The following is a 22,344-nucleotide window of genomic DNA, read 5'->3' on the forward strand; positions in this document are numbered from 1 at the left end:
CAGAAATTAGCAGTGAGGTGCAAGGACTTGCCACTCTCCCTTTTTCCACCACCTACATGGGATAGAGGAGGATTTTAGTCCATCAGCAAGCTGCATCTACAAGAAAGAAGATCTTGCCAAGCCCCCAAAAGATGCAAGCTCATCCCTGCAGCTGTTTGAGCACCCGAAAAGTCACCTAGGAGAGGATGGGGCAGGTTGTTCCCTCTGAACAGGGACAGCAGCTCCTCCAGACCCTGAATCTCTGTGTTTTGACCAGAAGGAGAGCTCTGGTGGACCTTGGGATTACCAGTTTTCCAGCGTGGTAGAACAGAATGAGTAATCTAGAGATTCTTTGTGTTGCAAAACTCTCTGAGAACCTCAGTGTGACTCCGCAAGAGACAGCCCTTCCTGGCCAAACATCTTCTCTAGACAGTCCCTGAGACTGTGAGGGAGAAGTTGGCATCACCACCAGCATTTCTGAAGCAAGGAGAGCTGACCCTTTACAAATGTGTGTCGTTCATGCCCTACTGCTCTTCCTAGCAAAAGCATCTAGGCTTTGCACAGAGGAGGTGGGAACAGAACCACAGGAACAGCTCAGCGCCTTTTGCTATAAAGCAAAATTTTCTGTCCTGACAAAAGCAAAGACGATGTTTCTACCGACTTCACAAGGGCTCGGGCTCTGCTTGTATCTACTCTGATCCTTGGCCAGGCATTCACCACAACTAAGTATTTATTCAAAAGCAGAACCTTTCTGAATTACTGTGAAACTTCTCATTCTTAAGACATCTGACCATTTGGTTTCTTTTATTCCCTCCTTAACCTTTATGTGCATATGCAATCACATCTCCCCACGTATACCTCTAATCACACACACATTATGTGCACCCTCTGTACGAGTATTACAGATCTTTAACACTCAGAAAAAAGCTTATTATTTATTTGAAATGTTGTTTTAAAGGAATACGCATTATACTAGGGAAGTAATGGCATATGTCTATGCATACACACCAACAGAAACACGTGTATTAGCAGATCTATCTATAGCATATATACACACACACAAGACAAACTTGAGATGCTCGTTAGCTAAACACAGAGGTCAGTGCTGCACCCTTTCCTCCCTGTGCTTAGGGGTGTAAAATACAGCCCTGGCTTTTAGAGCCACTTGTATTATCCCAACAGCACCCGAAACAGCACTACCTTGTGTGCGTCTGCTTTGACACAGACGTTAATTTTCACTTGCAGCTGTGGCAATTAGAAAGTGTACTTAATAGAGTGTCATGTTAATTGTTGCAGAGTTAACCAATTTCTCCATTTAATTGTCAATTGATTAACCTATTGAAATGGTAAGTGACTCAGTTTCCTTCCAGAACAAACAGCAGCCACATATTGTAGCTTCATCCAGCTGGAGGGGGTACTCTGTGATTTGCTCAGACTCAATGTGCTGGTATTTTTCTACACCTCCCTGAGCTTTTAATTAGATGAACCAATTTTACATGTATTTGTCTGCTGGAAAGGTTATCTGTGCTGGAGCTGACCTGCAGAGACAAGGTTGAGCCTAGCGGTCTTAATAGAAAAGGTTTTCAGCTATGACTGCTGTACTTGATTGCATTGTAATGGTAATTAACTTGAGACTTTGCCTCCCTCAATGTTTTTTTGTAGCTTTAACTATGCAATGAGATGTTTCCTCTGTCATATATATGCACTTATTAAGCTCTCATTGGATTCTAATATGCATGCAAATAGTCAAGAGTTTCTTAAGGCTAACACTACGCTATGTAGATTGTAGTGCCATTAAGTCACTACAAAGATGTAGCCTGCAGCAAACTTATAAGGCTTTTTTTTTTCCTGTGAGTATATGCGAGGGCTTGATTTTTCATTTTTTTTGCTTTCCTTAAACCTAAAGGAGGAAGAATTCCCTCTACGTACTTCTGTTCCTTTTTATCTGGAGGATACTCCATGCAAGAGCACATTTTAATGCTGTTTCCTTCCAGAACGAGCCTAAAACTGTGCTCTAAAAGGAAGATTGCGACATTCTTAATTCAGTTTTTCAAGTCGGTTTGTAATCCATCCCCACCCCTACTCCTTTCTCCGCGCGGCTCGTTTGAAAGCCCTCGGTATCTCCTGTGTTTCTGCATGTTCTTTTACAGTACGGCACTGTCATTTAATTACGAGACAATCCACCACAACTGAGCAAGCATTTTCATCATTGATAATGTTGGTAGCAGGCAACTGAGACAAAATGATTACAAACCTATGTTGCGCTCAATAGTCCTTTAGAGGATTTCTCTCTTAATAGCGCTGGCTCATTCATGTTTGGTTCAGTACATTTGTTCTTTAAAAAAGGCATAGATTAGAAGAGTTTCAGGGTAGGTTAATAACTCAACTGAAAATGGCTGCTTGCATTGTCAAAGTCTGTTCCTGCAGTTGCCTGGTGCTTTCTTCAGTTCTTCCACACTGCAGCTTTGGCCCAGTTGGTAAACAGCTTAAGTCCAGACATCTTTTCATTCTCTGCGCAGAGGATTGAAATAAAAATGCATATAAGTGGCGACTGACTGGCGCTGGCCTGACAATAGCCTGTAACATTATGCAAGGGTATTTACATAGGAATAAGGCCTTGGTAAAGAAGACAGGGGCAATTAATGACTAGGGCCACACATATAAGGAAAGTTTGTCCAATCCTTTCTTCAATAAAGATCTTTTGTAAAGTGCTATGGAAACTCATGGAGGCCCCCAAACAGATTAGGAGAGGGACTTTTGTGGTGTGGGTGTTTTTCCTTTTTTTTTTTTTTTTTTTTTAAACCTGAAGTTAAAAGGGCCAAATTTTGTAAAGGTAAAATGTAATTCTTCTGCAGTTTAGAATTTTTTCCATTGTAATCCCCTCACACTTCCCCCCCCCCCCCTTTTTTTTTTTCCACAGGAATTGGTTTCGTGCGGTTACATTCATAGGAAAAAGCGTGGAAAAAAGAAAGGGAACGGTGTGCCTCAGCTGGGGAGCGTGGTGGAGGCAGACAGCTCGGAAGAGACCTGTCGCAACGCTTGATTCCTTCTGCTCGTGCAGGTTTGGCACTTAAGCTAATTTGTAAGCATTTAGGGCCGGACTCTGATCTCCCTCCTGCCACAGCCGCTCCACAGAGGCTGGCGAGCGCTTCCCGGCAGACGTGAGGTGGGGAACCCTGCCGGCTGGATTTGGCCCCGTCTCCGCTGTTTTGTGCTGCTGGGTGTGGGTGTAATTCTGACAAAGCGAGGTGCCGAAGGTGGAGCATCTTCAGCAGTGGCACTGCACAGCCACAGGGATTAACCCCAAGGCCTCATCCTGCCAGACGGGATGCTCTCCCCGAGGCTGGCAGGCAGGGGAGGGCTTTCAGTACTTTCCTGTGCCTCCTGCAGGGCTCAGCTTGAGGCTTGCAGACACCAACAATGAGCCCATTTCCCTGGAGACACCAGCCCATGTCCCTCCAGGGCAAAGCTGGCACAAAAGCCGCAGCTGATGGTGCCTCACCAGGGACATGAGTGGCTGTGTTGGCACATTGTGGAGCATTGTGGACACCCATTGTTGGGTCTGAAGCTGTCGTGGCAGGCCAGCTGATGGGGCAGAGCTCCTGGGAACCTCTTCATCGATGCTGTGCCATCCTTTGGGGTCTCCTTTCCTTCTCAAGAACTCCAAGCTGCTGCCCTCTACATCTCACCTGCCCCCCTGTAGACCTTCTTTTCCTTGGTGGTCATGGCACATCTGTTGATGGCGGTTTGAGTACGCCCACACCGGTTGAGCAGTTTCACTTCCAGGATCACACATTGGTGTTCAAAGACTTTACCCTTATTGTGATGACTGATGGAGGACCCCCTGGTTGGGCTGATGCTGAAACATTTTAAACGTGTTCTCCAGAAAGCTGTAGGTTTCTATCATGAAAGTAGAGCAGGGATCCTGCTCTTAAACCCATCGCATATGTTCAAGAAATCAAACATTTGGTGGACATCAGTGAGGAAAGCCCCAGTGATGACTCTGCCAAGTTTTAAGCTGTCTATTGATCTACTCACTGAATGCTTTTCCTCTTAGAGATTTTTTATAGCAGAATATAACTCAAAGAAGAGAAAAGTGCACTTCCTGGGAGCCCGTCATGTCGCTTTCTTAAATCAAAATGATTTATAAGATCAACTCTTCCATGGGAATTAATTCCTATAACACTTGCTGGACATTGAAGAGGGGGGAACAAATGTTAATAACACAAGTGTGTGGTTCCTATGAGAGAAGTGTGCATGAAACAGAGGATGTGAATCTGCTTCAGCCCCAGAAAGCTACAGAAATCAATGCTTCATTCAAGGCTATTGATCAGTACTAAATTAATTAGACTTCAAGGCTTATGGCAGTTGATAAGACAACTTGTTAATTTAGTCAATGATAGTGTTTTCCCTAAAGCAGCAAATACCCTCTTTCTCAGAAAAGACATTTCTAGCACTTGCTACCCGACTTTCCCCCCTCCCCCTTTTATTAAAAAAAAAAAAAAATCACTTTACATTTAAATTAAGATAAGAATTGGACGGGGGAGATACTTCCATTTACCCCTATTTGCCTTCTTTTGCTCTAACGTAGGAGCAGGGTGTTGATAACATCTGATGTAATTTAATAGGACGGCAGCATAACATTTAGCTTCTTCGACCCCGGCCCATTGACAGCGATGTTCATTTGGGAAAGCTGCTGGGGGGAGGAGGAGGAGGAGGGAGCAGACCCACTTTTTTCTAACCGCGTTTTTAAAATGGCAAGCCCAGGGCTTCTGCTTCCCAGGCAAGAAGGATGCTTGTTGCTGCTGACAAAGGCACGGGCGCTGCCGGTGCTGCAAGCCGTGAATGCGACGAAGGTATCCCAGAATACCCCGGACACCGGGCCGTACTTCCTGCTGGCTGGGAAGGACAAAAGGACAAAGCCGAAGGAGTGCCGGGGTCCCACCACCAGCTCTTGGAGGCACCAGTCTGCCACCAGCAGCACTCCAACCCTCGGAGAATGCTAATAAGCCACTGAAGAGCTCGGCTTTCCTGCCATAATTCTATAGCGCCGTCGAGGACCCCATAGTGTTCACTAAATAAAGACAACTAATTGAGAATTTTTTGCACATTTTGCTCAGTGGACTTGTTGTTCAGGCAGTTTGTTGGGGAGAATGTCCCCCTACTGACAACAGGGGCCGATTGTTTTGGCAGCCGCCGGGTTAGCGCGAGTTCCTGGCTCTGAGGCTGACTTTCCAAGTATGACAAAAATGTTTAATTTTGCATTTTTTTTTTTTTAATTATGTGGCTGGGAATTATTTTGGCTTCATGGAGAATAGGCTGTCCGGTGTTCATGTTTATAAAAAAAAAATTGCTGGCAGAATTTCTCAGAATGAAACCTTTGGTCTTTCTTTCTCTTTTCCCCCCTCACTCTCTCTTTTTTCCCCCCTCTCTCTCTCCTTTTTTTTTTTTTTTAAACTGTATTTTCTGTGGTGAGGCCTACATTTTTGTGTCTGCAGGTGACACTTTGATTGAAACTAAAATTAATAAATCAGCTGAAAAGCTCACACCTACAGCTCACAGCAGGGCCTTGAAAACACGGTTATAAAGGGAGCTTTATGCCCTTGTGTAAAGAAGGAATAAATTACAGAAGCACTTGTTGCCCTTGGACTCAATTTTGCTTTGCAGCCTGGTATCTTATTTTTGGAGCTTATTGTTAATCAACAGGTTCCTTGTAGGTTTAGCAGGTGACTTTGCTATTAATCTCCTATTTGACCGCTATAGCATATTAATGAGGTAGGCTTCTGGATGTGGCTATGTCTCCAGCACGAGGAATTAGTTTAAAAGGTGCACTCTTTACTCAATTGCCCACAGTTAACGATGCTGCAGCCCAAATGCAAAGTAGCATTTTCTACAGCTTGTGTAGCATTAAGAGTGTTTTACTAACATTATGTTCCTCACTGTGCTTTTCTTCTGTTGTATACTTATTTCTTCTCCATGGAGGGCTATTATCAGGCTTACTGGTCCTTCCTTCTCTTTATGTTTTTGGGGGCTTTCTTCATTTTGTATTCCCCTAACAAAATAAAGAAATTATATATAAATGACAAAATGATATCCTTCCTTATTAATGTGCACCTTGGTTTTAATTAAACAATTTTGGAGTGCTTTGGAGGTAACGCTGGATTTAAATGAAATACTCAGCTCAACATTTCTCTTCAAAACTAGCTTAATAAATATCATTATAAAGTGCAGGAATTCAACCAGCCCCATTTCACCTTGTATTTTGGGTCTGATTTAAGCTTGGAGTGAGGATACCTATAGGGGTAGTTTAAGAACATAAAGAAAAGCCGAGGATTTAAGTCTTAAATTTGTAATTACAAGGATCTGCCGAAATACATAATATTATGAGTCGGGCTACAAAACACCCTGGTGGAAACAACAGCTTTGTTGTAATACAGTAATTTCCACATTCCAAGGAACGTGCTCTGCCACAGACGGTTATTACCGGTGTTCCCTTTCATAACTTTCAGACGTGTGGTCTACCTCCCAAACAGACACATTTTCCTATTTAAATCAGCACTGCCAGGCTTATGCATGCAGATTCCCAGCATTTTTTTTTTAACAAGGACTCTTACACGCAACTGCATATTTGTGTCAGGTTAGATGTCAGCCTGGAGTTTTAGCCTGAACCGTAAATCTGTCTTTTATAGATTAAAGTCAAAGTTATCCAGTTACTTTAGCTTGGTATTTCGGTATTCCTTTTCTTTCTTCTTTTTTAATTGGGGTGTATATGTTTAAAAATAATGGCAGGAGAAACAAAATCTGCCAGTGAGTGTATTTAAGAGCAAGTAGTGCAGGTATTGCTTACACCTTTACCACAGCAGCAGGGGCAGGGTGCTTCTCCCCTCTGCCTCTCACAAAAGCACCTGTGGAAGGAGATATGCAGCCCACACTCCAAGTCACATTAAAATTCATATTTAATTTTTCAGTAATTAATGTCAATTTACACGGAAGCCTTTGCAGTGGGGTCTATGCCTCCCTGAAATGCTGCACTGGATTGAAGCATCCCAGGGGCAGCCAGACATCACTAGAGGCTTTGGGGAAAAGTCTGGGGGGACAAATTATGGGGGAACCATGAAGTTCATCTGCAGACCTCGCCTTGGAGCAGGTAGGATGACCGATCAGGGTGCAATAGCCAGAAACATGCTCACCAGCCTGGATGTGCCCCAGAGGCACTCCCAAGGCAGGGCGCATCCAGCTCCAGCCATCCTTCCATGTGTCCCCAGGCAGAGTGACGCTGCGGGACATCCATAACCCAACCGCCTCGCTCCTTAAAGCCAGCGTGGGATCTTCCCTACCTCAGGCCAACTATTTCACAAACCTTGCTTGGAAGGAAAAAAAAAAATGTTTTTCATCTCTAAGAATTTACACAGAAACAGCCACTGACGCTAGTTTTCTTCACATATTTTTTTTTTAAGGGATGGATCACCATTAAAACTATTTTTTTGGAGGTTTTTTAGAGATTTTGCAATGCAGTCCTGTTTACCAGGGGTCAAGGAAGAGTGATTTTTTTTACTGCTCAGATCAGAATTCTTCATTAAAACACTGGCAAGCCCTTCACTGAAGTGGTGTGAGCAAGGGCTACTCTAATGCCTATTTCTAAGCAGGAACAGTTAATGTAACACTGTTTGGGAAGCCCTTCCCCTCCCCAGCCCCCATCTCCCCCAACTACTTACAGCACAAGGAGGTTTGAGCTTATTTTGTCTTTTCACAACTTAGCAAGATCAGACACATTTCTGCAATGCATATGCAGATTTTACCTCTTGTTACTTTCTCTAATGAGCTTTCACTTAATCAATTTGACAGTAGCCTTTCTTCCTTTTTGCTTCGCATCCACTAGGAAAGTATTCAGGAAAAAGTGTTAACAGTTTCAAGGGGTATTAGCAAAATGAAATGGTGGCACAGCCAAATTTAGGAAGATCGCAAGAGTGCTTTACGGAAGGAAAAAAAAAAAAGTTAAAACCAGGGATGTGGATTTAACAAAAATGTTTGTCTAGGAAATGAGCAGGACTGCAGACATCGCTCTTATTTCCCTGCAAATAATTTTAAAGGATGGTAATAATGAGGAGGAAAATCCTGATTTTATGTAATTGTGTGGTTATAGAAATGAGCACTTTCTCTGATAATAGGTAACCCTCATGAAAATAAAAATACCCTCTGTAATGAGCAATTGGGTGGTGGCCCTAGCTACAGCCAGCCATCAGGACAGGGATGCTGGAGGTCCCTGTGACCTGCAAAGCCCTGGAAGGGATCTGGGGAGCCCCATGCATCATACACAGACGGGTTATCAAAGCCAGTTGGGTATTTGATCCCATGTGGGCCGGGCTGGAGGGCAATTTGGGGCAGAAACCCCTCTGAGGGGTGTCGGGGTGAGATGGGAGGGAGGCAGCAGGGGTGCCTGGGGACCAGCGCTGCCTGGGATGGCAGGGGGATGCTGCACCCTGGTGTCAGCAGGGGGTGAGAAGCAAAACCAAGCTGGGGAATCGCCCCCAGGGTGGAAATGTTGGAGCTGGGTGAGTCAGCGTTTACGCACTCAATGTCAGCACTAAGCTGTGTCATCGCTGAGGACATCTCTTAGGCATTAAAGTCGTAATAGCGGAGTGACCAAGGACTGCTGACACATCCTTATGCATCCTCGCTGACAAGGAGTGTGAAGCTTTAGCCAGGGCTTTCAGAGTCACAGCCTGCATGGGCAGAAGGAAAGGTTCATGGGCAAGTGGTTTGGAGCTCCCTGCCATTAATGAGCCCCCTGCAGCCTGCTGGCCAGGTCTGGTTGTCCAAGAAATGTTCAGAGCCCAATTCCTGCTAACCAGTCCCTTCATGTGGCACCATCAAGTCACTGGAGAAATGCCAGCCCGAGGGATCGCAGCCCAGCTCGTGGGATCAGGCCACATGCAGGGAGTGGGACTGCGCCTAAGGAAAAGGTTTTCCTTTGTTTTCATGGGAGATTGGTGTCCTATGTGATGGAAGGTGCAGCCTTCATTCATGGGCCTCCATCCCTGGGTACAGACAACACTGGTGCTCCTCGGCTGAAAAACTCACCCCAAATCATCACTGAGATGGACAAAGAAATATAAAATAGTATTGTCATGTGGAAAATCTCATTTGAACTGAAAATAAAATCTACATTAGATTTGAATTAATCTTAGCAGGGAATTAAACCTCATGGGAAGTCCTTTGCTGAACAGAGCCACGGTTATGTGATATAACTTCCCAGGTGTGAGCTATGGTCGTGGCTGGGGGACATGTCTAAGGACATGAGGGACCTGATCCTGCTTCTCATGGTGGCACAGGTCTCCTGAACAATCTCAGATGAGTCTCTTAGCATCCCTTCCTCACCTGAAAATAAAGACAATGGGGTTTTCCTGCCCTGCTGAGATGCACAATCAAATGTGGAAACAGTGATATGGTCTGGTTCTACAAAAATGGGAACTGCCTGAGACATTGTCTGGAAATACCAAAAGGGAGCTTGTGTTGGGTGTGATGTCTGAAACCAGTGAGATATGAAAGGACAGCGCCTACATTTGTTTTCTGCAGGCAGCCCTCTCCCTCTAGCTGATGTTCTGGTTCTGTTCTCAGATGGACTCCTCCCTGCACTCCCAAGGCACAAAAAGACCTCTTTTCCACCCAACAGCAACCAGCTCGACCATGAGACAAGTGACTACCAAATCCAGAAAAATGTGAATTTCCCACCCCGTGAGACAAAGCTGCTGCTATCACCACTTTGAGAGGAAACCATCACAAAAATGTGGCTGCCATCAGCTGACACTGAGTCTACTTTTCAACATCATTGCATGCAAACTGTTGAATTATGGCCCAATAAATGCTCCAAGTGCCTGCTTCAGTAAGCAGAGTGCTAATGGCACTGCTCTTCCATATTTTGATGTTGTTTTGCCTGGTTATAAGCTAAGGGTGGTGTTCAGACGTGTCCTTATGGGAAGGAACAACACAGCCTCGTGGAGCTCAACCTTGCTCGACCACAGAGCCAAGGGAGACACACGGAGTCCAGAGAGGCTTTAGCTGGGCTTTGCTTCCCTGGCACTGTTTCCATCCTGAAACAGGGCTCCTCGCTGCTGTGGAGTCAGAGTATCCGCTCCAACATGACTTTTCCAAAATCACCTCTTTCGCATTTTTTATTATTTTCTTATTTTTAAGCCAGGGTCCAAAACCTTTAAATCAGAGGCAATTTTGTTTTCCTAGCTGTCAGCAATATTTTGGCTATTTTAAGAATGTAGGACAGGGTTAAGGATTAGTACCAGCATTTCTTTTCTGTGTATCAGAGCTGCTTAGCAGTAATTAATTAGGACATTGGGTTTTGTACTCTTGGTTCAGGTCATTTGCCTATGAGCAGCTCAAGCCTTTTACAAAGGCACGCTGCATATGTTTCTGGGTACCTTTTTGAGAGAAGATTTAAATTGGCCAGATGAATAATACTTTGCTACAAGTGTTTTGCCCTAGGCAAAAAAGGTTTTCTTCATATTATCATTGCCCAGAGCTGGAATCCTCAAGCTTGATGTGACTGGTGTTATACTGTCACATGGCAATGATGTAAGAACAGGAGCTCTCTGTGTCAGACAAATCTGGATTTAGGGGAATTATAGCAGATGTTGCAAAATGGCAACAGTTTAGCAAGTTCCTTTCATCCCGCAGTTGGGAGGCAGGTCCACAAAGTACCCCCAGACAGCGAAGAATGTTATCTTTGATCCCTTTCACTCCAGGGCAAGGAGGCTCCACCCGTCAAGGGATGCAGCGGGGCTGGAAATGAAAATAAATTTACAGTAGCTGTTTGTTTTGCAATATGGAAATCGGCCATTATTTATTCATGCTGTTTGCCCAGACATGTATAAAAGATTTTATCGGGGGTACCGTGTATTGTGCGCTATAAACAGATTAGGGCATTCAATATTAAGATTAATGGCACGGAAAAACACTTGGAAATTCATGCACGGTTAGATTATGAGACTTACAGATCCTCTCCGCCACATGTACATGCACAGCATCACAGTCATATCTTCGTGCCAAGGAAATGATTTTATAAAAGCAAAAGTTCTGTATTACATTATCCAACAATTAGGATTTTTTAGTATAGATTAATGGAAGAAACTGGAGATGCCTCTATTTATCTGCTCCTCCTTCGTTGTGTAAACAACTCATTTACACCTATACACAAACCCCAACACATGATGACGGCGTGACAGACCCAGTTGATGACCCTGTTGAGTAAGCACCGCCTGAAGTGAACAAAATGTGCCAGTGGAGGATGAATGGTAATTCTTTTCAGGAGTTTAAATCTGATTGGAATTTGGTCTGAATTTGCAAGATTTTTCCTGCATCGGCCAGTTCATTAAAAAAAAAAAAAATCTATTTGGTGACAGGTACAAAACCACCCCAGCTTTTGATTAGGTTTTAAATAAAAAAATTAAAATAAGAAATCCTTCTTACCACTTGACAGCAGCAAAGGCTCAGACATGTATGGCACGGACTCTGCTCATACCCCTCCGATGGAGCACAGCCGCCTGCCCAACATGCTCATGGCCACAGGATGCTACCCAAAGCCACCTCACCCCCACATCTTCAAGCAGTCCTTTCCCATTCCCACCTCCATTCAGGAGCTGAAATGGTGGGTTTCCAGCACATGCGTGGCAGCAAGTGTTTTGTACTGAGGTTTCCCTTGCCTGAACATGTAATAATCATTTTTAAAGAGTAGGATTCCAGGTGGACTCATTCAGGAAGGTATTTGAGGGCATGCTTTGAATATTGGAGTTGCGTCACTGTGCATCAGGTCACATACAAGCTTAAAATGTGCCTATCCTTTCACTTCTGCATGAACTCTTGTCTAGCCCTGCTTATGGAGCACTCTGCCTCACCCACACAGGAGGAACAGTGGAGAAGACAGTGTCAGTCTTCTGATGAACCATTTCCATGAGTGCCTGCGGTTCTGTGGCTCCCCAACATGTGAGATGTGAGTAGGACCAAGCTGACAGGCAGCCGTGGTGTCCACCAACCACATTGGTGGCCTTTTGGGGAAAGCATCCCCAGGAAGTTCTGCCCATATGAGAACAAAAAGGTTCTTTTCCACCTTCAGCCCAGTTTGTATGCCCCAAAACAGAGACCTGCAGCAGCCATGCCAGGGTAATACCAACACCCTCTTGTCTCTTTTGCCCTGTTGGCCTGCACCCAGGGGTGTCTCCTACCCTGGTCCTCCAAGCCAAAGCAGTGTTTGCAAGGACAGGTCCTGACTTTTGTCACTCCAGGGGAATACTTGCCCATGTCTGTCCTCCAAACTGCTCACGTAGGCACATCTTCCCACAGGGAGCACTAAAGCCCATTCCTTCAGCTCCTAATCCATGCACTTAGCGAACCCCATTTGGCTGGAGGCCCTCGGGGTGACCTTGCAACAACGTATTGCCCCCCTGCCTCTTCTACATCTCCCAAACCTTCCCCCTGTAGAACCAAAACCCTACAAGAGAAAGGCTGCAGTGAACACTTGGCCAAGCACAACAGAGCTTGGATTAGCCGAAGCCTGTAATTGTTGCCGCTGTGCCAATATCACTTGCAGCAGCTCAACACCGCAGTCATGGAACAGCCAAAATTCACTCCAGCACGCCACAGTCATAGCACAAAAATGGTTGCACCACCTATGACCCCGGTCTCACATGTTGGGAAGCATGGTACATGAGGAAAGCACAGGATCAGCAGACATTCCCATTCAGGATGCCTAATCTTGTCTACACTCAAAGTGGTACTGGCTAAAATTGGTTTTCAATTGATTTAAGTTCACTGGCACAAAGCCCCATGTAGACATTCTTAAATGGGTTTAAAAATGGCTTATCAATTTAGCTTAAGACACTTAGTAGCTAAACTAAGCTAAATCGGCATAAGCCAGGTTTAAATTGATTTATGATGTCCACAAAGAGTTTTGCACTGGTTTAACTAAATTGCTTTAAAAACACACCACCACTTTAGCCATCAAAAGTGAGTGCCTATGAGTGTAAGGATTTAGGGTAAATGTCTTTAAAAGTGAGGAGCTTATGCCCCTTTTCCCTAAACAGACTTAGTCTTTTCGAAATCAGAAACAGTCCTTTGTCAATGCTACTCCCAAGTGCCAAAAAAAGGGAAAGGGTCAGATCCTCCGTGGAGTAAATTAGGGAGATAGCCCATTTTGCATCAGCTGGAGGAAAGCCAAGCCGTGCCTTAAATTTTTAAAGAGAAAGCAGAATAGTCTGCAATCTAGGATCGATCTGGGGCTTGTGCTATTTTATTCTGCCAGTTTTTTTTTTCTTTACCTCCTCAGGTATAGCAGTTACCTACGATGCAGATATATTCCCAAAATCACACCACCTTTCACAGCACCCGGCAGTGGCTCCCCCACTTATGCTGATGTGCACAGACGGAGTTTGGAAGATATTTCAGTGCTAGCAGCCACATCTGTTGTTTTCTTGCTTAATGATTTGTAGTTAGCCAAAATAATAGAAAACAGGCAGACCTTTTTAATGTTGGCTTGCTTGACATGAGCCTATCTGAGTCAAAATGTTTATTCTGCGTTGCTCCCGCTAGCTCTGGAAATTCATGTATCTATATGTATTTGCGTGTTTTGCTTGACTAGGCACAAATTATGCTCTCAACTGGAAATATCACAAGTGTAAATAATTTGGAGATGTAAGTGTCTGAGTGAAACTCATGTAAAAGCTATTTGTTTTATGGATTTTGATCTCCAAAGTTTAAAATATGAGCAAACTTTTCATTAAGGGTTTTGCCATTTGTTTGAACACTCCTGTAGTAATTGGAAATGCAACAATTGTTTAAAAGTGGCATTGTCCATGAAAAGATTTAGTGAGGGATGAAGAAATTTCTTGAACCTAAAGACATAATCTGGTGATCCAATTCTCCCCACTGTGTCCATTCCCGTGAAACTCCATTTACTTTCTCCTCTCCGTCACCAGCTCCCCGCATCCCACCTAGCCAATCCTCTAGGTTTCCCACATTGTTTCCCCTTTTGTCTTTTCAGTCCAAACAGAAGAACAACAGACAAGGTTTCGAAGGGCAGGGAGCATCAGGGGCTGGAAGAGAATGGCTAAGATGAGGGTCAGAGTCCTAGCCCTACTGCCAACAGTTACCAGGGTTTGTGCTGCCTGGCTGGGCAGTGTTCAAAGACTTTGCTGGGCTTTGTTCCACTGTGTAGGGATTAGGCCTGGCGGTCTGAGAATTTGCCTTCTAATTAAAAAGGATAAAAGATAGAAGTAGCATTAGACTAAAACATAGCAGTGATACTTCACAGGCTTTTTTTTTTTTTCCTTTTTTTTTTCTTAGTCACAAGACAACGCACGAAGTTGTCAGGTTGTTTTATTTCTTTTGTTTTCTATGTGTATTAAAAAAAAATCATAAAAAAGACAGGGGAGGGGAGGAGGAAAAGTTTTGAAACTCTTCCCAGCTGTTCCATATGGTGAGTGAAGGCTGAATTTTGTGCACGACTTCTGTGCTCTCTGCGGCAATTTTCCTAGCTGCCTCTTGCATTTATTGACGAGGATTACCCCAGCTCCCGATCCCATTCTTTAATGCTGTACCAAAAGGTGAGGGAATTCCCCACGTCATTCTCCCTGGCCAAAGGGGTCTGTAGGAAACCTGAATTTCTTCTTACACAGCATCCCCTTTTATTCCTTTCTCTTAGCACTTTTTAGGCATACTCAAGAGCAGATACGAACCCTCCCCAAATTAACTGGGACATATTATTTTACCCGTGCAATGTGAAATATGCCAGGGGCTGCATCCAGGCAGCCATTGATTACAAAACCCATTTAATCACGCTTAAAAATCATGCGTTTTGGGAAGGAACTCAAGGCCAAATCCCCGCAAGCTGCTACTCGTGTGAGTAATCCTGTCTCCTGCAAAAGCCCTTTTCGGGGTAGCCGCCAGCATCCAGCCCCACGCAGGACGCCGAGGACGGGCGTAAATCCAGGGTCTGCCAGCGCGACAAGGGCTGCTGGAAGAAATCCCTGCCGGGTACAACTCCATCTGCCTCCAAACATCGTCCCGGGCTCTACGGATGCGCCCTCGGCACCAGCCGGTGCGCGGGGCGGCTGCGAGGACACTGCTGTCACCCTGCGAGAGGAGCCGAGGTGAGCGGTTGCGTAAGGGCCGCTGATGGGATTATATAAATTGCTTTTCAGAAGGGGAAAAAAAAAAGAGGCGGTAGGAGTTTCGTGGAAGACTTCAGAAGCTTTCAAAGCGGCAGAGCTCGGATTGCACACGAGGATAAAGGAATGCCCTTTTGTTCCCACACATCTCCTGTTACGTCACGAGGAGCTGAGTTTCTTCTGAATTTGGGCTGAATTTGCATGTGGTAAATAATTTGGAAGAGACAACAGACTGGGTGAAAATAATTCACGGCAGAGAGTTGTTGCACTTCATAATACAGGATCCTGATGGCAAAGCATTTCTAACAGGAAAGCATTTTCATTCATTATATTTTTGCACGAGTTTTCTTTCCTCCAAGATCATATTTACCCCATGTAATAATGTGAGAAGCAGGGAGAAGACTTGCAGCATTGCTTGGGCAAACATGTTGTTGTCTTCAACAAAAATAAGCACTGTTAGACTGCTGTGAGTTAGCCTGAAAGCAATACTAATGTGGCAAATTATCCCATTGATTTTAGGCAGGGTTCTTCATTGATTTTTGCTTAAAAAACTGGTAGTATGATACAGCCCAGTGTGGCTAACTTCTTAATACCAGTGCACTTGTAAAAGGTTACAAACGGGCTTGTGTCCCTGCAATTCTGCTCAGTTTTAGGGACATGGAAATTTAACAAAATCTGCATGCTGCCTTCCAGATACCAGCATTTGAAACGAGACCAGATCTTCTTTGGTGGATTTGGAAGCACACAGGTTCAATGTCCCCCCTGGACGATATTCCCTGCTCCATCCAGGCCTGCGGCCGGCTCCTCACTGCCTCCTCCCCAGCGAGGAGATGCAGGATCAGGCCACGCTTCGGTGCCGCGAGACCTCTGGTATCGATTTATGCGCTGAACGCTGCTGCAGAGAGGCCAGAGTAAAGGCGAAGGTCTGCTCCTGTCTTGTGCCCCAGAAGATGGGTGACGACTGGGAGGGGGCTCCCAGCTCACCCCATTTTGGGGGTCAGTCAGGGGAGCTCAGCTGGCTTTTTCAGCTGGTTTTGCTGCGAGGAGCAGGGATGAAAACCCCTCGGAGGTTTTATGCTCCGCGCATCCCCTTAAAACAAATTCGGGAAAGGATTTTACCATTCATCTTCCATAGGACAAGGGAAAAGATGCAGGGCATAAAGAGGAATTTTTTATTATTTAAACGGGGAATCAGAAAAACAATTTTATTTCCAAAGTGTGCTAAAAGCACTGAGCACACTCTGGTTCTGCTGGAAGCCCTAAGGGACGTGTGCGCACGAGGGCTTTCCCTGTTCTCGTCCCTTATTCACCGAGGGAAGGAGATGATCCAAGGGGGCTTTATATTTGAAAGAACACTCCTAATATTTGCATTATTGTCAACGAAAATATTTTTAAAGGCCAAACGAATATTCATTTATATTTATTTGCTTAATCTAATGATCTATTGTGATTCTCCCTTTCATCTATTCTTCCCTTGATGAGTGTGTGGCGCTCCCATTAAGATTAATAGCGGTTTCACATGCACAGTCAGGGGAGATTAGACCCCTGCCCCGGCCTCCTGCCAGCCCCATGTATGTCTTTGGATTCAAGCTCCGAACCCTCACTGATGTCAGTGAAAGCACCATGTGTAGAGAAAGGCCCGATCCTGCCGGGGGCTGAGCATCCCCCCGGCCAGCTGAGGCATTCAGAAGCGGCGGGGCACGGCGTCTCCCAAAACACATTTATTATGCTGCGAGTCCCGGCTGCCTGGGGAGCATATGTTTATGTGGGGTTACTGTTTATGTGAGCACGAGGGTGATTTTAGGGCAGAACAGCCTAGAAGAGCATATGGGGACGAGGGTGGGGTGCACTGGAGCTCTTTTCCAGCAAAATAAGACCCATAAAAATTGCCCCTGAATGCACATATCAGCATCCTTCTGCGCAAAGTTGTCTCTACGCACAGAAAATAATCTGGGGGACCACTTCTCTTCTTTCTGACCATACAACGTGAAATACCTCTGCCATCACACAGACTGGCCAAGAGATAAATGTGAGCCACCTGGTTTTAAAAATTAAGTATAATAAATCGTGCTTCTCTGCTGTGCGGGGTCTGCTCCAAAGCCCTGGCATGAGAGACCTCCTGTCGGCTTCAGTGGGATTCGGAGCAGGGCTTTTCTTCCAGCGGCATGAGAAATGCTTTTGTTGCAAGCTGGGATCCCAGTCTTGCCAGCGTTTGTGCCTGTAAGAGGCAAAAAAGCTTTTGAATTGTCCTGGTGCAAAAAGCTGCTCCCAGGTGCAGGGTTTGCAGCACCTGAGCAGACGAGGTTTGTGCTGTGCAGGGGGTCCAATTTAAGAAAACACACGTGGTTTTCTGTTGCTGCCCGCTGCATTTGCAACATCTTTCCTTTTGCAGGAGTTTACCAATATATCCTATTACGTCCTGACCTCATCAGAATAAGCATGCCGTGCTCATACTGCGGAAGACCTTCTCCTCCCATTTCTGTGGTGCATGGTAATTCCAGGAAAAGTCACTGATGTGGCCTCGTGCCTCAGTTTCCCCAGGCACAGAATGAGTGTGACAAGACCTTTGGCTTTCCAGCAGTACCATAACTCATAAGTGAAACGTGTATAAAGCTTTTTTGAGGCAAAAAGGCACAAAGGGCATTTATAAAGCTGTTTGTCAGACTACTTCCAACATTTGTCTGAACTATCTAATAGTAATACTTACTAATTTTTACTAATAATAATTTTTGTAGTCTTTAACAGAAGCATCTTTATGGGGATTCTGCAAGACTAGGGCACTCTTTCTGCCCCAACTTATAAGCAGCCCCCAAGGACTGAGTAGCGCCAAGATCCAGCCTAAGCAACGTGACCGAAGTCAGACGCGCAGAGCCAAAAAGTGAGCAGAAGTCAGAGGCTAGCATGGAAACTGCTATGCCATCTGTCCTCTCTGCTTGCTCGAAAGACACTTCGCAATTAGGGTATGACTGAGTATATGACATTGTTTTCCTGCACTGCATTCAGGCTCCGTTCTCGCCTGGTGTAATGAACTCATTATTGATCTGTGGGGCTTCCCCTTCAAGCTGCTGTACCTTTCACAGCCCATAGCCTACATTCGGGCTATAAAATGGATATTCGTGTCATGCTATCTATATCACAATATCTGTCATATGTTATGATACACTGGATAACCATCTTCTGCCAATATTTACAGGTAGCTTTCAAAGTAAACATTTCAATAGCTCCTATTTAAATATGACTATAGCTGTTTACAGTATCAGACATGGCATCTATTTGATCGATTGGATAGATATGGGTAAATGATGAATATGCCCATCTACCTAATGCCTTCCAAAACATTTGTATGGCAGTATTTCTTATTTTGGATTTTCTCATAAGTAATAATAATAATAATAAAGTGCATTTAATTGCTGCAATTTATGGTCATGGCTCCTGAGATGTTTTAATAAGAGAAAATAATCCGTAGAATTTCAGTTATTTCAGTAAACACTTGGAACGGGTACTTTAATCTCTCCAAGATCATCGTCCTTGTTCTAAGTACAAGTTCCTAAAAAGCCTGTGTTGTGATTTGCTTTTATTTTCATTTTTGGCTTAAGCAGTAGGCTTGAAAGTGGCAGCTCTGAAAGCAGATTTCTTTATCCAGAAGCCAGTTTGGAGAGCGTCCACACAGGCTGCTATTCTAAGGCACCATTTCGAAGACTGCCATCTCTACGATGGCATATGAGATGTAATTTAGTCTCTGTGTTAATTTAGCCCAGGGTCTCTCCTGAACAGAGAAGACCGGCCGTGCCAGATTGTGTTAAACTGGGGATGGCGCTTTTGTGATACGGACAACTGTCTACCAGGGATTGAGCTGAGACCACCAAACTACTTTCATTTAGATTCTCAATTTAGTCTTGAACCAAGGTCAGAAGGTAAATAGCCAGGGCTTTATCTTCCCAGCCAAGCTCCTGGTAGAGGGTCTCTTTGAAGTGGAGTGTGATCACTGGCGGTTTCAGAACTAATGTCCAAGACAGTGATGTATAATACATTTGCTTCCATTTCACATCTGCTGGTATGATGGCAGGTTAATTTAAGTACGGTTTCCCAACAAAGGAGTGTTTCTGCCCAGTTGTAGTCTTGAAAAAAACAATCTGAAATTAACTCAAAATGCCCTTTTGACACCCCCAAACACATACGTGGCTTTTTTCTTTGTTTAGTGGTGGGTTTTGGTTTTTTATTATTTATTTTTTATTTTCATTTTTTCTACTACTTTGAATGTCCATTGCTTTGGGTCTGATCCTGCTCTTATTGGAGTCAATGGCACCATTCACATTTGCTTCAATAAGTAAGGCGCTTTGACGATGCTCCTTATGTACTTGTGGCTGCACACCACTACGTGGTCAGAGGGAAGGAGATTTCTATTTGCAGGGGGCAAATTTTCTGCCATGACACGATAGTGGAGTTGGATGGACCCACTCCTCATGCAGATCTTGCACTCTCTACTTAAGCCAGTCAAGCCACAAACCTTGTGCAAAGGGATGCATTTATGTGTACCTGGTGATGCTAATTTCAGACATCCATGATATTTCTGTGTTGGCCCATTCACTTGTACCAATGTATTTTTATTTCTTTAAGGATCTGGGTTCAAAACACTGAATATTCCAGCAAGATTTATTCCCAGATCAGCTCCCTAATCCAAGTCACATCATTGCCACCCAAAAATCATTGCCAGCACAGGTACATGCCTGTGTGGGAAGCAGTGAAGAGCTGAACGGAAGGGAGGATGGCCACCAAATACCCTTCCTCTTCCAACTATGCTGCAAAACTCCTACAGACTGATTCCCCTCCCCAGTCGTATGCCACAAAGAACCACACTTCATGTAGCTCCCCATCACAGCAATGAATCTGTCCTCCTGCTTGATGCCACTTGCACCAGATGTTGCTGCATCTGGTCCGGGAGGTCCCCAAGCAGGAGCAGACCATGTCACCGGGCTGCGTCTCAAGCTGGGGCAGCGGGGAGGCTTTGTACACTTCCCTGGCACCGAAAATACCTGTAGGGTTATTTCCCACACTCACAAAAAGCATCTTGGAAATGTCTACCCTGTGGTGGGGTGCCATACCAAGGAGAAGAGCCCACGTCCAGCCAAGCAATGGCTCCAGGAACATGGAAAAGGGAGCAAAGGAAAGGTGAGCAGGAGGTACCTTCAGAAAAGGTCATCACCCATGTGCAGGGAGGACACCAGGTGGCTGCAACCCATGTTTTTCCTGCAAAGGGCTGTGGCAGAGCGTAGCTGCTCAGTGCCACTGTCTCAGAGCAAGCTGCTGCTTATCAGCCATGTGCCTGCCCAGCTCCCACCTCAGGCTGGTTCTCTGCACCAGCACCCCAAGGTGGACGATCAGGGTTTGTGTGAAAGGGAACGGGAACCACTACCATTTCTACCTTTCATATTAGTGTTTTGAGCCAGGAAGGGCTGCTGCAGAAGTGGACTTTTATCAAAATATCCCTTTTTCATCAAAGCTTTTCACTGAATACACCTGAAGTGTTTGTTTCATGCCACAATTTCTTGATTAAAATAGAGCCAGATTTCACCTCACTGGGTCTGAAGTTTTATGGCTAGCCAAGATGTGGACTGGAAAGGAAACAAAGCCCTGCAAACTCCAGCTAGTGTGCCCAGGAGCAGATGTATGCCAGGCAGCACCCACGCTCCCCAGCACCCAGATACTGACAAGCAATTCCTGACACCACGTGGCAGGACGTTTCACCACATTTAAGCACAGTAGGCTGAAGTTTTACTTTCCCTTATTAATAACGGTGAATGCATTGTAAGGGATGGATAAAACGTGTTTCTGTCCAGATGCATCCAAAAAATTGGCAATTCTGCAATAGACAGCAAAACCACAGAAAAACAAGGCTGAGAAGCACATTAAGAAGCCATCTTGTCCATTCCTCTGCCCCAGGGCAGGGTCACCTGTATTTTTCAGGCTGATGTTTGTCTAACACGTGGTAAAAAGCCCTCACAACCCCTGCAGGCAGTCTGTCCCAGCACTGAACTATCTCTATGCATGGAAAGTGCTTCTTAATGTCTAAGCTCCACCTCAGGGCTGCACCTGATGCCCTTTCCTCCTTGCCCTAACCCCTCGGACATGGAGAGCAGACTCAGCAGCCTCGCAACAGCTCTGGACACGTTTGACAACTGCTGTCATCTCATCTCTTCTTTCGTGACTCTGCTCCAAGCTAAACTTGCCAAGATTTTTCCCATTCTGATCCACTGCTCCAGTGTGGCTGTGGTTCTTCACCCATAACCTCACTCTCTTCCATCCGCACCCAGCAGAGCAAAGGCTGATCCCTGATGCCTCCATGTGGGACAATCTCTTCTTTTGACAGTAGTTATTGATAACCTGTTTCTGGTGAGATAATCTGATATTGGTTTCTGGTGAGATAATCTGGCCAAATCATACCCAAATTACAGAATTTTCCTTTAAAGATTATTCTACAGTTTTGCACCTCTTCCTTCTCGACAAATCTGCTTTGGCTATCAGGATTGTGCACGATCTGTGTTGCTTATTATTTATATCATAGTATGATCAGTTCCACCCCGTGACTTAGACATGTAAGAAAAGACATCCCTGCTAAAAAAAAATGCACGATCCCCATCTTAGGAAAACTCCTGACAGTAGCAGAAAATAAATGCAGAGGAAGGACTGATCCATGATTATAAAAGGCCTACATTTCAGTCTCATCAGCGCTAGGACTTGCCAGAGTGGTCTTAGAAAAATCATCTCCTTCTGGGGAAGATTTGCACCCCTTCTTTTGGGGTCACCAGGACAGGCGCGTATGATGCTGCTTGGGAAAGCGGAAAAGTTCTCTCTCCCTCAGGTGCTCTGAACGTCCCTGCTTCTACCCAGAAACTATACGGGGGACTTAAGCTAGGTGCCTACAACAGGCAGTGTGCGTACAGCCTGCGACATCCCTGGTGGGAATTCCCCATCTGTAACAAAGAAGGCAATTTCTGCCTAACAGTTGGCTGCGAGGGAAGAATTAATAAGCTGAAGAAGACGAGGCACTCCGATAAACAACCGGACACCGTGAAGGGCTGTGCCGGGTCACCGCTCTCCAGCTGGGGGTAGCAATCCCGCAGACCCCCCAGCGCACTGGGAGCACGTGTTTGACCAGACCCCTGACCACCCAGCCGCCCCCCTCCTTGGGGTG

The 22,344-nt window shown here is 45.1% G+C and overlaps 2 long non-coding RNA genes across 2 annotated transcripts in view; one reads left to right on the plus strand and one right to left on the minus strand.

The window, feature by feature from the left end:
- Positions 1-22,344, minus strand: part of LOC310900002 — a 61,594-nt gene that overhangs the window by 10,171 nt on the left and 29,079 nt on the right. The window lies entirely within an intron of this gene.
- On the plus strand, positions 1,435-6,659 carry LOC310899740. Its single transcript, XR_014584604.1, has 3 exons — positions 1,435-1,598; positions 1,886-2,037; positions 2,900-6,659. It is a non-coding gene; the product is annotated as an uncharacterized lncRNA (long non-coding RNA).

This window comes from Anser anser, assembly GCF_964211835.1.
Source record: "Anser anser genome assembly, chromosome: 5".
Classification (NCBI taxonomy): domain Eukaryota; kingdom Metazoa; phylum Chordata; class Aves; order Anseriformes; family Anatidae; genus Anser; species Anser anser.